Source organism: Mytilus edulis, chromosome 7 (genome assembly GCF_963676685.1).
Source record: "Mytilus edulis chromosome 7, xbMytEdul2.2, whole genome shotgun sequence".
NCBI classification, from domain to species: domain Eukaryota; kingdom Metazoa; phylum Mollusca; class Bivalvia; order Mytilida; family Mytilidae; genus Mytilus; species Mytilus edulis.
Genome location: NC_092350.1, coordinates 58,741,096 through 58,755,911, shown reverse-complemented (window position 1 = coordinate 58,755,911; position 14,816 = coordinate 58,741,096). Strand labels below are relative to the sequence as shown.

General features: G+C 32.3%; 1 protein-coding gene across 27 annotated transcripts in view; it reads right to left on the bottom strand.

Annotated features, from left to right (window-relative positions):
* Positions 1-11,783, bottom strand: part of LOC139481910 (rho GTPase-activating protein 190-like) — an 86,854-nt gene extending 75,071 nt beyond the window's left edge. For 14 of the 27 annotated variants that reach the window (XM_071265428.1, XM_071265430.1, XM_071265431.1 and 11 more), the window contains exon 1: positions 11,682-11,775. The gene's annotated coding sequence lies outside the window, so the exon portion shown is untranslated. Of the gene's footprint in view, positions 1-1,229; positions 1,414-11,681 lie in introns of those variants that run through there. The other 13 variants (XM_071265429.1, XM_071265436.1, XM_071265453.1 and 10 more) reach the window with 5 other exon arrangements.
* Positions 11,784-14,816: the final 3,033 nt, after the last annotated feature.

Genomic DNA, 14,816 nt, shown 5'->3' with positions numbered 1-14,816 from the left:
GCACCATTTTAAACATATTCAACAGGAAATAAAAATATTGTATCTTTTGTTAAAAAGAATAAAGTGTGTTAAATAAACAATTGTATACATATGAATTAAAGCTACTCCTAAAACCAATGTTTTCATATAGATAATCTGATATTGATTTCAAGGTGTAATTTTTACACACATGACTGCATGCAATGTACAAGTTGTTAATTTCATGAATGAAATACACAGTTGTTTATATAGGTGCAGAAGTAATAATCTGCATATCTGCATAAATTTTATGAATGGTATACTTAAATGTCCCCTAATCTTTTTATTAATGAACCAGAACAAGGATAAACTATCATACATGTATGTCATGTACATAAAGATTACTTGTATTTATAGATAAAACTATATACATGTACATATATGCATGTTCATACCAGTAAAAAATGAAAGTTAGAAGGAAGTTTTCATTTTATTATCCTTTGATCTATCTTTTAACTGTATTTCCTTTGCGACTATCTGCAGGGAAATTGCAATAAAATGAGGTTTGCCCTTAAAAATTGGTTCTTTAGACTTTTTTTGTAAAAGATTTAAAATCTCTAAAAAAATGAAAAAAATCAATAATACTTATCCCCAATTTGAACTGAAACACAAAGTTTCCTTGATCAGGGTGATAAATAAAGTCTCCATTTTAGTATCATTATCATTCTTAATACCTGCATTCTGCAACATTTAAAACTCAACTTTCTCTTTTTGTAACTAAGTGTATCAACAACCTAGCAGCAAAACTGTAAAATGTAAATCTCAAAGCACTTATAAACATGATAATAAGATATTCATTTATTAAGCAGTGGCGGATCCAGGGATTGGAACACCCACTTTTATTTTGAAGATCAATGTATTTGAATGGGGACATATAGTTTGAATCCCCCCATATCCTGGGTTGACACCCCCCCCCCCTTTTTTTTTGGAAAATGGCTGGATCTGCCCCTGTTAAGTACACTCATTTATGATACACATATAAACTATGATGCACCGTACTCACAGATACTGTACTGTAGAATACACAATATATCTTATTCAGAATAAGTCAATCTAAATTGTACATGACTAAGTAGTAAACAACAACATGTGCTACTATGAATACACATCATGGAATTTTGAATATTCCTATATTGATCAATATCAAACAAAACAACAATAATCCTAAGTCTGAAGAAATACCAATGTATCAATATAGGATATGAATATACCTTAATCTTGGGTCTCTCTTCTGAATCTATGTATATTAATCAAGCACACGAATTACATTTACAAGGAAGACAGTCCAAACACACTACGTACATGTGCTCGTGTTAATCACACCACCTCAAATTGGTAAAATCCCCAATCAAAAAATAGAAACTGACAACCTACTTAAGTAGCCATAAATCTGATGAATCTATAATTAGCCTAACAATCGTCAATGCAATATCTCATATTTATAACCACAGAAAGTTTTATTTATTTATACTTAAAACTCTCAAGTGTAGCTATATAGCATGTCATGATGACCATTTCAAATTTTACAAAGCAAGGTCTATTTCAATTTTAAGTTATTCTATGCAATTTGTACAAAAAAAACCTTCAAATATAAATTATAAATTTTACATACACTGATTAATAGTAAAATATAAGAAATAAATCAGAATATTCCAATTCAACTTGAAAACATTTTAAAGAATTTGTTCCTTATTGTCAGGAAGTATTAATTTTATCTATCAGTCTGTCTGCTACACCTTTGGGTACCCCTCTTGAAAATGTGTAAAAATGCACCTTAACCTATTACCTTCTAGTGCCAACACAAAGAATTAATGGTGACTAATGAATGAAATCAATTATCATAATCAATTTCACAGGTTAAAAAAATCAATTTCATGTAACTTGGCCCAGTGATATAATAGTGAAATCGACATTGATATTGTAAAATGATTAGTCATCTTTCCATTGATAGAGTTATACTACAGAGTATATAAATATTACCTGACGAAATCTTCAACAGGTGTTTTACTGGTGTACATTTTGTAATTACCTGTTTAGGGTTACTCTTACATTATATAATACACTTTACACATGCATGTATGAATACCGCAGTGGGAGGGATTAATTTCTACTGGAACTGTTACTGAAGTTGAACTAAATTTTTACATTATATTTGGCAAAAATTTTATTTGTTTTATCATCTATACATGAATTTTAATTTTATAAAGAATTTAGGACACATAGTCACACAGACAAATAAATATTCAATAAGATAGAAAGTCATATAAAAGACAAAACGTAATCAATGTATAACTGAAGGTCACTTAGTTTAAACATATTTATTTATAGTGGATTGGGAAACAAGTTTTACAACTTATATAAATCCCTTTCCACTTTGCGGGTGCGAGTGCTGCCTTGTAGCGGCATTAGCCTACTCTTTTTCGAAATATACAAGGGTGTCTTTAACGTGCAAGAGATATGGCTCTCTCTTAACACGGGTCAGCCATTTATCGTCCCCTTCCGACGGACTATCATTGTTTCCTCAAGACCATACTCACAGATGGTGTCAAGGGAGAGCCGAACATTGAGTTCCTGAAATTTTCATCCCAAACATCACTTAGACACAAACAAAATTTAATATTGAAATAATAGCTGTGAATGCGGTTTATTTGTAAATTCAGCGCCTTCATTTTGGCAAGAAATATACCCTTTGAATGACAGAAATTTGATAAATCCTCGTTTAATAATGTAAATGTAAAAAATTCCTTAAAATAGACTTAAAATAATGTACTGAATATGTTGTACAAGGGAATAATTAAATACATTTGAAGGATTTGAAAACTAATAAATTAGGATTTTCCGTTCTACCAATTTTGTTACTTTTTGTCACGTATCATTTTGACCAGTGACTCTCTGTCTCCGTACAGTGAGAGTTACTGTAGGACTGACAGGGAAAGTATCAATTTTGTGAATATTTGTATCAAAACAGTTAAAAATGTGAACATGACGAAAAAATAATATCATTTGGTATAATGGCTAAATTTGTATGGAAAAATTTCCTTCTTTAATGCATACATTATTTATATGTTGGTTTTTACATTTTATTTGTGTCATTTTGGCCTCTGGTGGAGAGTTGTCTCATTGGCAATCAGATTTCATCTTCTTTTTTATATGAATGAAGTGCATATTGAAACCTTGTACACACTTAAACTCTATCAATGTGAACAATTTATTGTGTTAGCATCATCAATTATAAGTACATGTATTTATGTCAATTTATGTATAAAAACATAAATAACACATATGTACATGTACATGTATATATGTAAATCAAAAGATACAATGGGTTTGAAAACATATCTCCAGGTGTGAATTAATTTGATTTATAGCCAGAGATTTTCAGCAACTGGAACATGAAACTCAAAGTCTGGAAACAAAGTCTCAGTGGTACATGTATGTTCACAGCCAAATATTGTTTATCTTGACCTATTGAAAAGTCGAAATTCTATTCCTATTTTTTTTTGTCTGCCACTGCTTACATAGCTGACTATATGGCATGGGTTTTTTCTCATTGTTAAAGACCATAGCCTATAATTGCTTATATTCCATGTATTCACTTCATTTGAATTTTGGTGGATAGTTGTCTCATTGGCAATCATACCACATCATCTTATTTTCACATACATCAACCAGGTGCTCCGCAAGGCGCAGCTTTATACGACCGCAGAGGTCGAACCCTGAACAGTTGGGGCAAGTATGGACAAAACATTCAAGGGTGATACAGCTCTGAATTTGGATTGTGATCAAATTTTTGACATTACATGGTTTTTTTTTTACACAAAACAAATGTCAAGATTTTACAAATCAATTAAAGATTTCTTCTTCAAACTTTTTAAATCTAAAATTAAATAGTTGACACAGCATAGGTTTCTGACACAGAATGAATGTGGTCTAATGAACTTAAAAGTTTTTTTTTGCCTTTGAGCAATTCACTATGCTGTTGAATATTAATCCTCTCAAAAAAATGTTTGAAGAAATTTTCTTTTCATTTATGAAATCTGAAATGAGAAAAATTTGAACCCCCCCCCTTTTTTTTCACATCCCCGTTTCCCTTTTTCCAAAACTGATATCAATTCAAATTTCTAATGGAGTTTGCAACAATAACTTCTCTTTTAAATACATAATAAAAAATAAAGTGCTTGTTATCAATGAATGGGAAAGATTGGTTGGTAGTAAAAGTGAATATACATTGTTTAGGCCAGGGTTTTTTAATTTGTTGGTTTACGGATTTTACCCATGAAAAAGTCGGGTCGGTCGGTCGGGAAAAAAGAAAGAAAAAAAATATCTTTCAAGACAGAACATGCAGAAAAATATGCAAAATAAATATATATTTTACCTTGCTAACAATATGTTTGTTATGCTATTTTGTCATCATTTCTTAGATTTTAGTTCGATGAAATCAGCTGTTATAAACATCGCATGACATTCTAATAATTTCCCGTAAACAAAAAGGGGGGGTTGCAAAATTAACGAAAACACGAAATTAAATCCTCATTTCAAAAACATGAAAAATAGATTCACGTAGCTCTTAATCAATTCCAGAAAACTTGGTGAATTATGATCTTCAAGCACGAAAACTGATAAAGAAAAAAAAATATATAAAAACGTCGTGCGAAAATAATTTTCAGGTTAATCTGTTGTCATGCATTCCCGTTTTTATCCAAATGGACGATATTTTTTTATTATTAATGAAACAAGAAAATTGCAAATGATTATTTAATATATTCAGTACTTTAACTTGACGTCTTCCACCTGTCCACATTTGGACAGGTCTATTTCTATCAGATGATGCATCTTACGGAATGATGACAAATACAGGAAACGAACTTATTGTGTAGTTGGTTTTAAACACAGGTTTCGTTTTGCAAAATTATTTGCGCAAACGACATTTCAAGGTCAGTTATAATTGATTTGTCTATTTTTAGAACGTAAACTGGAAGTTTTATTTTTTCACTACAGAAAGACATTACAGTGTTATCAATTTTGATAGCGATAAATGCATTTCATTTCATAAAAAAAAGAATATTTAATTATTTTTCAGGGATAATGCATTTGTAAGGGTCGGCGGGAATAAAAAAGCATGAAAACTGAATTTTATTTTTATTCTGGAAATCGGCAAAATCGGGTCGGCGGATCCGTAAACCAACAAATTAACAAATTCTGGCCTTATTGTATAAAACAATAAAAAAAAAACTTCATCAGCAACATTTTATATTGGCAAATTTCCAATGAAGTTATTTACATAAAGTTATTGGCAAATAAAAATAGAAAATGACATCATAATCATGTCTGGCAAATGTCCAACATACATTATCTAAAAACATTTTAGATAAGATAAGGAAAAAAAGCTTCATCAGCAACATTTTATATTGGCAAATTTCCAATGAAGTTATTTACATAAAGTTATTGGCAAATAAAAATAGAAAATGACATCATAGTCATGTCTGGCAAATTTCCAACATATATTATCAACTACTATTCTATACAAAGAAAGATAACTCCAATTGAAAATTAATTGCTATTGCACAATATTGTGCAATTAGATATTTCTTGCTATTGTGCAATACTGTGCAATTGAAAATTTCTTGCTATTGCACAATTCTTGATATATGGAATCCTGATTTGGACCAACTTGAAAACTGGGCCCATAATCAAAAACCAAAGTACATATTTAGATAAAGCATATCAAATAAGCCCAAGAATTTAATTTTTGTTAAAATCAAACTTAGTTTAATTTTGGACCCTTTGGACCTTAATGTAGACCAATTTGAAAACGGGACCAAAAATTAAGAATCTACATACATAGTTAGATTCGGCATATCAAAGAACCCCAATTATTCAATTTTTCATGAAATCACACAAAGTTCAATTTTGGACCCTTTGGGCCCCTTATTCCTAAACTGTTAGGACCAAAACTCCCAAAATCAATCCCAACCTTCCTTTTGTGGTCATAAACCTTGTGTCAAAATTTCATAGATTTCTATTCACTTAAACTAAAGTTATAGTGCGAAAAACAAGAAAATGCTTATTTGGGCCCTTTTTGGCCCCTAATTCCTAAAATGTTGGGACAAAAACTCCCAAAATCAATCCCAACCTTCCTTTTGTGGTCATAAACCTTTCGTTAAAATTTCATTGATTTCTATTCACTTTTACTAAAGTTAGAGTGCGAAAACTAAAAGTATTCGGACGACTACGACGACGACGCCAACGTGATAGCAATATACGACCAAAAAATTAAAATTTTTGCGGTCGTATAAAAAAGAGAATTCTGAAATCATCAAGGCATTTAATTTTCTTTTGATGTTGCACAAATGTTCATGTATTTATGTTCTATATATTCAATTTGTGGCCTCTCTTATTCAAGAGACACTCTCCTTGAAGAAATTACATTTTACTTGTGTCAAATTTTATTATAACCTTTAAAAAAGAACTAACATTTTTGTGGCTTAAAATGCCCTTATATATAAAAGCCTCAAGCAGAGAAACTATGCTACATGTATGCATTTCAAAGTCCCAAGTCCAGTAAGACCTATATACATGTACTTTGTTTATAATTATACATGTACACAATACATTTTTCATCTTCATGTGATGGTCACAAACAAATGACCACTTGAGTGTGAAACAATTTCTCATGACTTGATCAATAAATAGATATATCTTGAAAATAACAATGATACATTTTGTACATACAATATGTCCTTAGTCAGGACCCTGTTGTTCAGTCATTTGTTGGTGTGGTTCATAAGTGTTTCTTGCTCCTTGTTTTTTATTCAGACTAGACCATTGGTTTTCTTGTTTGAATGGTCATTTTGAGGTCCTTTAAAGCTTGCTGTTCTGTTAGAGCCAACTGCCAAGTCTCAAATTTGTGTTGAAGAGCCTACATTTTTGTACTTTGACCTAGAATTGATTACTTTTTACACATTGTGACTTGCCACTTGGATGGAGAGTTGTCTCATTGGCACTCATACCACATCTACATGTTCTTATTTATATTTATTTGCATCTCCAACGGTTTAGTAAAATATTTAGGCAGATTACACTGCACAGTAAAGGTGATTCTGTATAAACTCACCCCAAAGTTAAGTGATTGTGAGTGAATGTCTGTGAAACAGGGTGCTTTTATGTCATCTGATATACATTTTTTCACAAAATTAAAATGTGGAACATGCAGCCTTGCTCAACAAAGATTTTTTTCATAAACCACTGACAGGAAATATTTTGAGAAAAATACTTGTTTGACATTATATCTTGATCTATATTGTGATATTTACAGATATTTTTTATATTCTATATATATATAATCATGATAATTAGCTATTTTTATGATAAATGAAACATTTTTAAAGAAATTATAAGATAATCAAAGCACAATTATAATATTTGTCTTAACCCTTTAACCCCCAATCCCGCCTGTAGGCGTGATGGCGACAACCATTATTTGATGGCCCGTATGACCCTCCATACTTTTTTTGAACTGCCCCAACTGAACTGTCATGATAGCAGGGACTTCAACCAAGCAGTTCATAGTCCATCAACTCTTCTCAGATGTCTGTTCATGAAAATTTGGCACTTTGAAAGCCGTTTAAGAGTTCAAAATAGGAAAAACATGAAAAGTAGCTAAAATCAGGTGGGGGTGGACATCTTTTGATGGCCACTATGTAACTGGAAGTGACTGTTGGTAAAAACTATTATCATATATGCATGCATAGGTGGTATAGGAACACAACGAGGTATAATATGGCCAATCGGAATCTAGTCTGTAAAATCTAGGTCACCGTTTTGTCAAAAATCCATAAAAACGGACATTTAGGCAGACCTGACTTGACAATAATAATTCCCAAGCAAGACACTGAAGTCCAATATACTCCCAGCTAGCATGAATGGACTACTGTAACTATAGGGTAATACTTGAATGACAAAAAAACACAGTCTTGTCAGTGTTCACCTCTCAAGGTTGTTTTGAAATTGGAAAATAGACGGAAAATTACCATTTTTACTGGGGGTGGGTTCAAACCCACGAGAAAATATTCCACCTCCCACCCCATCCCCCACCCATGCCATCCGCCCCCAAATCCTAATAAGTAGTTTAATAGATGAGCATCAGTTACAGCATCAGGAGTTTGCTCATTTGCATATAATTTGCATACATTGTATGTTTGCAAATTTTCGAAAATGCCTGATTTTCCAAAAATGTCTTGGGGGCGAATGAGTTAAGGATGTCACTGATTTTGTTTTTCACTTTTTGTCAGATAATTGGATTCCTCTTCTTTTATCCATGTACATGTAGTGCATGTGCCATTCAAAATTTTGCGGGCGAACCCTATTTTTCTTTTTATTATTTTATAAAATATGGTTTAAATTAAAAAGCAATTTTTTTAAATTTTTGTTATAATTAAAATTTTTGAAAGAAAATAATTGTTTAATCAGGATGGCATGTATGGAAAATCAAAGACAACCATTTCCCGTCAAAATGTTCAATGGCTTATAAATATATATCGCCACCAGGTGCTCTGCAGGGTGCAGCTTTATACGACAGCAGTGGTTGAACCCTGAACAGTTTGGGCAAATTTGGTCACAATATTCAAGCTTGATACTGTCTGAATTTGGATTGGGATCAAATTTTGACCTAATATAGGTTTTTGTCACAATATAAATGTGGCCAAAAATCTAACAAATCTATTGCACAATACTGTTTGTCCCATAACCCTTAAAATAAATCTGAACCTTCTACTTTATGGTATGAACATTATGGTACAATATCAGAGCAATTGAAATACTTATACACAACTTATTGTCCTGAAACTAGATAAATACTTGATTTAAATTTAGTCCCCTTATTTCTAAACCGTTGGGACCATATATATATAACCCCCAAAATCAATCCCAACCTGCCTTTTGTGGTCACAAATATCATGAATATTGTGTTAAAATTTTATTGATTTCTATTTACTTATACTTATTATCCGGGAACAATCCATCTTCAGACGACGACGACAAGGTGATACATTTTGTACATTGTACCAATATATGACCAAAATTTTTTTAATTTTTGCTGTCGTATAAAAACGAGGACTCTTGTCATGTCTGTAATGTTCTTTCAATTTTTGGTTCATGAGGAATGAAGGGACACACAGACCAGAAAACATAATGCCAATAAATGGGGCCTAAAAAAGAAGATATGGTATGATTGCCAATGAGACAACTCTCCACAGTAGACCAAAATGAAACAGAAATAATTAATTTATAAGTCAGTTGTTCAAAAAGCTTGAGATTTTGCAGCCATCATCCTTTAACATGTTAAGAGATAGTCTTTGTACAAATTTCAAAAGTAGATAAATTTTAAATCATGATTCAGACCATTTTTAATCAAACATGTTATCTTTTTACAGGATAGGACATGTTAGAGGTTAAAGACCAAGCACATCAAGATACACCATTTTGATTTTAAGATACATTGTACCACATCATTGAATTCTTTTGCTGCAGAATAATTGGATTGTATTGCTCAGTTTCAGAAATTTTTATCTAATGCCAAGGTATATTTAATCAAATTTACTATAACAGATTTATATACATTATATATCATTCAATATTTTTTAAACCAGGTTTTTCTAAATTCTAAAGGTTTATTTGTTAATGTCATAATGAACTTTGAAAAAGCCTTCACGCTTAACTTTTGAGTCCACAAGCCAGAAGCTCAACTTTTTGAAAATTATAGTTGGATGTAGTTGGATTCTGTTAGCTTGTAGAGAAGAATTTTACAAGCCTGAAAGCAATTTTACAAGCCAATGTCATAGGTCTTGTGGTCATGAAAAAATTGAAATTTTCACAGTTTACAAATGTATAACTTTATTGAACATGTTGAGATTATGAGATATATTGTATGAACACAATACATGTACATGACTAGACATATTCTTAAGTGACTTGAATCAAACAGGATTTTTCCTTGAACTTCATGAACTTCAAAACAAACTATATCATGTATATTAAAACCATATTTCAAAACATTCCAAATAAGATCAAATTTCAGACAAAATAATGACAATAAAGAAAAAGATTTTCAAGTTTGACTGGATCCGTGTTATCACAAATCGTGTGACCAGCCATTTTTTTTCTAAATTCTGAATCATTTAGACACTTCAATGCATATTTATAAATGCCTTGAATTAAAAGCCTTGTGGACTTCAGCTTTCGAAAGGTATCATGAAAAGCCAAAATAGTAAAAAAAATAAATTGGTTGCAAATGACCAATAAATTTTTCAGGTCGTGTTGATTTTACCGGTTCGTAAAGGGGAGGGGGAAATAAACAAGATTTAATTTTGGCCGAAAATGAGTTCAGGAGTTATGGACTAATGAAACTCTGTAAATAAAAATTACTTGTACAAGTAGTACCCCTGACTGTGAAAGGGAAAAAGAATTTGGTCTAATACATGTAATAGATGAACTGCTTTATCGAATGAATATTGGAAATTTTTAAGTGACTGAGTACAAATGCAGTTGACATCTCAATCAGGGGAATCCAGCCGTTTTCAAAACAGGGGGGTGCAACACAGGATATATACAGTATTACATGTATGTATAAAAGGGGGGTTCCAAACCACAGAACACCATAACCTCCCCCACCCTGGATCAGCCTCTCAATCTAACAATAGCCATTTGTGACAATATAAATTTTTAGATGTAGATTCTTAAAGAAAAACCATGCGATCATTTGATTTATAATTTTCATGTGCATGGACTGAATATTACATGTACATAAACCTGTTTTAACACAATCAGCTGTTTGTTTATATTTTCATAACACAAATTAACTAACTATTTGACCAGTCCAGATGTCAGATTCAGCTTTCTATTAAATGAAACTTAAAGTCAAGAGGATAGGTATTATAGTTTTGAATAGATAAATAACATTTGACCACCTGACCAAATGTTTAAGTAAGGGGGATCATGGTTATAACAAAAACATTTGTGGAAAGATAATTAGTCAATTTAAGTTTCAAGTGTTGAATTTACAATCAAGACAGCTGATGATAAGTGTGGTCTATTTACAAAAATTAATCAGCATAAGTAAAACAAGGAAATTATTTAAACAATTCTATTTTATATATATATATATATATGGAATGTACATGTATCTTTGAATTGCACTAAATGTGATATTGAATGATTATTGAAACAAAATAAGTTTCATTATTCTTCTGGCATACTTTTTAAATACCAATTTAATCTGTTGAATACAAAACACAATTTTGTCCTGTCTGCATTCTTTTTTACTTCCCATTTCAAAACAGAATCCTGTAAGACTGATTCAAAACATGGTCGGCAAATATTCATTGTTAATTTGTTTGGGGTTATTTGTGGTTGGGTAGTGTCATTTCAGACTTTGTTATACAGTCATGGAACGATTTCCAGTACAGATTGAAAGCAGCTTCTAATTTTTGCTGCGACATGGCCTGTGTTACTTTTCAAATCAAATTTAAGGTCAAATGACGTGGCTTGGGTTAATCATAAGTTAAGATTTACATCTTCTACGCTCTCTTAAATAAAACAATCGTATTGGAACTATATATCAGACATATTGGCGGTATAAAATCGTTTATTTTGGGCTCGACACTTACGATTATTTTTCTGGTAGTACCTGTCGCCATCTTGAATCTGATCTTCGTTCCAAATAAGGAAGTTTTAAGGGAGACTATACTAACCGAAACCGGATTTCATATGATTACCGTTTCCGGAATTAGAAAAATCCACAAAAGAATATTTTTCACCGAGAGTTAGTTAATTTAATAACATAGCTAAAAATAAAAATAATAAAATGATATTTCTGGAAATTGTCGAAATAATTATTAAAGAGACGAATAGATTTTAACATTATATTATATAACTAATATTGATATTCTTATATGATTCATTGTTTCTCCTAATTTTCACTACTGACAAACATTCAGAGGGTAACAAGACATATCGGCACAGTCACATGTGTTTATGTATATTATGATATTTAGACGAATTATATTTAACTCTGACACATTAAAGTTTTACAATTTTTTAGCGGACATGGCAACTTCAAATTGAATACTTATTTTTGGAACTTTATGCCAGTCACGAAAAAATAAACGGTGAGTCAGAGTGCACGATTTTGTATTTGTGATCCCCCAAATCAATACTTTAGCAAGTGGAACCTGGAATTTTATGATAGAAAGATTTATCTAAATCTTATTCTACAAAACTTTTTAGCTCCCGGAAAATAGACTTAACCATTCAGTGGCGGATCCAGAACATGCAGAAGGGGAAAAAGGGTCTGGGGGTTGGAATCCCCATTTTTTTGGGGGGACAATCAATGCATTTCAACGGTATTGGGACATATGGTTGGAACCCCTCTCCCTTTATCCTCGATTGTCACAGTGCCGGACCCCCCCCCCCCCCAACCCACCCCCACCCTCTGGATTCGCCCCTGCCATCTATGAAAAAAGTGGATAATAGTCAACAGGAAACCGGCTTATCGAAATATTTGGCCTGAGAAAGCGAATCTGAAGAACTATGAATCTAACTTTAATGTTGTTATACAAGTGAGAGGTTTAACTAACTATAAAACCAGGTTTCTACTTAAGAAAATAAATGTACCTGAAGTCAGGAAAATGACAGCGCTTATCCATTCGTTTGATGTATTTTATTATTTTATTTTGCCATTTATATAGTTAGGGACGTTCAGTTTTAAATTTTCCTCGGAGTTCGGCATTTTTGTTATTTTACTTTTTTATGAAAATTCCTTAATTCTTACCCTCAGCTTTTACAATAGAAAAAATAGGTGAAGCAACTGGATAGAAATATTGACTTTATGGGATAATTTTGACTAAGCTTTTATGAAATAACAACTAGTGCCAATGTTTGCTTCAGATAATGAGAAAAGGTTAATATAAAGAAGAAGATGTGGTATGATTGCCAATGAGACAACTGTCCACAAGAGACCAAAATGACACAGACATTAACAACTATGGGTCACCGTACGGCCTTCAACAATGAGCAAAGCCCATACTGCATAGTCAGCTATAAAAGGCCCCGATATGAAAATGTAAAATAATTCAAACGAGAAAACAAACGGCCTTATTTAAATTAAAAAAACGAACGATAAACAAATATGTAACACAAAAACAAACGACAACCACTGAATTACAGGCTCCTGACTTGGGACAGGCACATTCACATTCATAAATAATGTGGTGGGGTTAAACATGTTAGGCCTTCCAATTGATATTTTATCGTGTGGTTTTCTATGTTGTGATGTTATGCTATTGTTCAGTCAGAAAAAGGGAGAAGGTTTGGTACCATTAAAACGTTTAATCCCGCTGCAAATGTTTGCACCTGTCCTAAGTCAGGAATCTGATGTACAGTAGTTGCCGTTTGTTTATGTAATTTATACGTGGTTCTCGTTTCTCGTTTTTTATATAGATTAGACCGTTGGTTTTCCCGTTTGAATGGTTTTACACTTGTAATTTTGGGGCCCTTTATAGCTTTTTATTCGGTGTGAGCCAAGGCTCCGTGTTGAAGGCCGTACATTGACCTATAATGGTTTACTTTTATAAATTTTTATTTGGATGGAGAGTTGTCTCATTGGCACTCACAGCACATATTCCTATATCTTTAATACGCACTGTGACAGTACTCAAACGATTAAATCGTTGTTTTTATTCGGTGACGTCCAGTGGAAAATAGTTCATGCATATTGAGAGGGAAAAGATAAACATTTCATTATTAATCTGCATTCTCTCTTTCGTATGAATACAAGAAGATGTTAAATAAGGTAAACCGTTGATCTGACAAGAATGAACATATCTATAAACACACAAGATACCAAAGCAAACTTTTATTTTACTTTTGTTCATTTTTTTTACATGAATTAGGCCGTTAGTTTCTCGTTTGGATTGTTTTACATTTGTCATTTTGGGGCCTTTTAAAGCTGACTATAAGGTATGAGCTTTGCTCATCGCTGAAGGCCGTATGGTGATGTATACTAGTATATAGTTGTTAATTTCTGTGTCATTTGGTCTCTTGTGGAGAGTTGTCTCATTGGCAATCATACAGCATCTTATTGTATCTATTGGACATGTTATTTGATCGTTTCATTTGCATGGCTTAATCAATAATTTAATAAAATTGAGAATGGAAATGGGGAATGTGCCAAAGAGACGACAACCCGACCATAGAAAAAAACAACAGCAGAAGGTCACCAACAGGTCTTCAATGTAGCGAGAAATATCCGCACCCGGAGGCGTCCTTCAGCTGCATGGCCCCTAAACAAATATATACTAGTTCAGTGATAATGAACTCCATACTAATTTCCAAATTGTACACAAGAAACTAAAATTAAAATAAAACAAGACTAACAAAGGCCAGAGGCTCCTGACTTGGGACAGGCGCAAAAATGCGGCGGGGTTAAACATGTTTGTGAGATCTCAACCCTCCCCCTATACCTCTAGCCAATGTAGAAAAGTAAACGCATAACAATACGCACATTAAAATTCAGTTCAAGAGAAGTCCGAGTCTGATGTCAGAAGATGTAACCAAAGAAAATAAACAAAATGACAATAATACATAAATAACAACAGACTACTAACAGTTAACTGACATGCCAGCGCCAGACTTCAATTAAACTGACTGAAAGATTATGATTTCATCATATGAACATCAGGCACAATCCTTCTCGTTAGGGGTTTAGTATCATACCATCATAACATATATATGAGAAGAACATA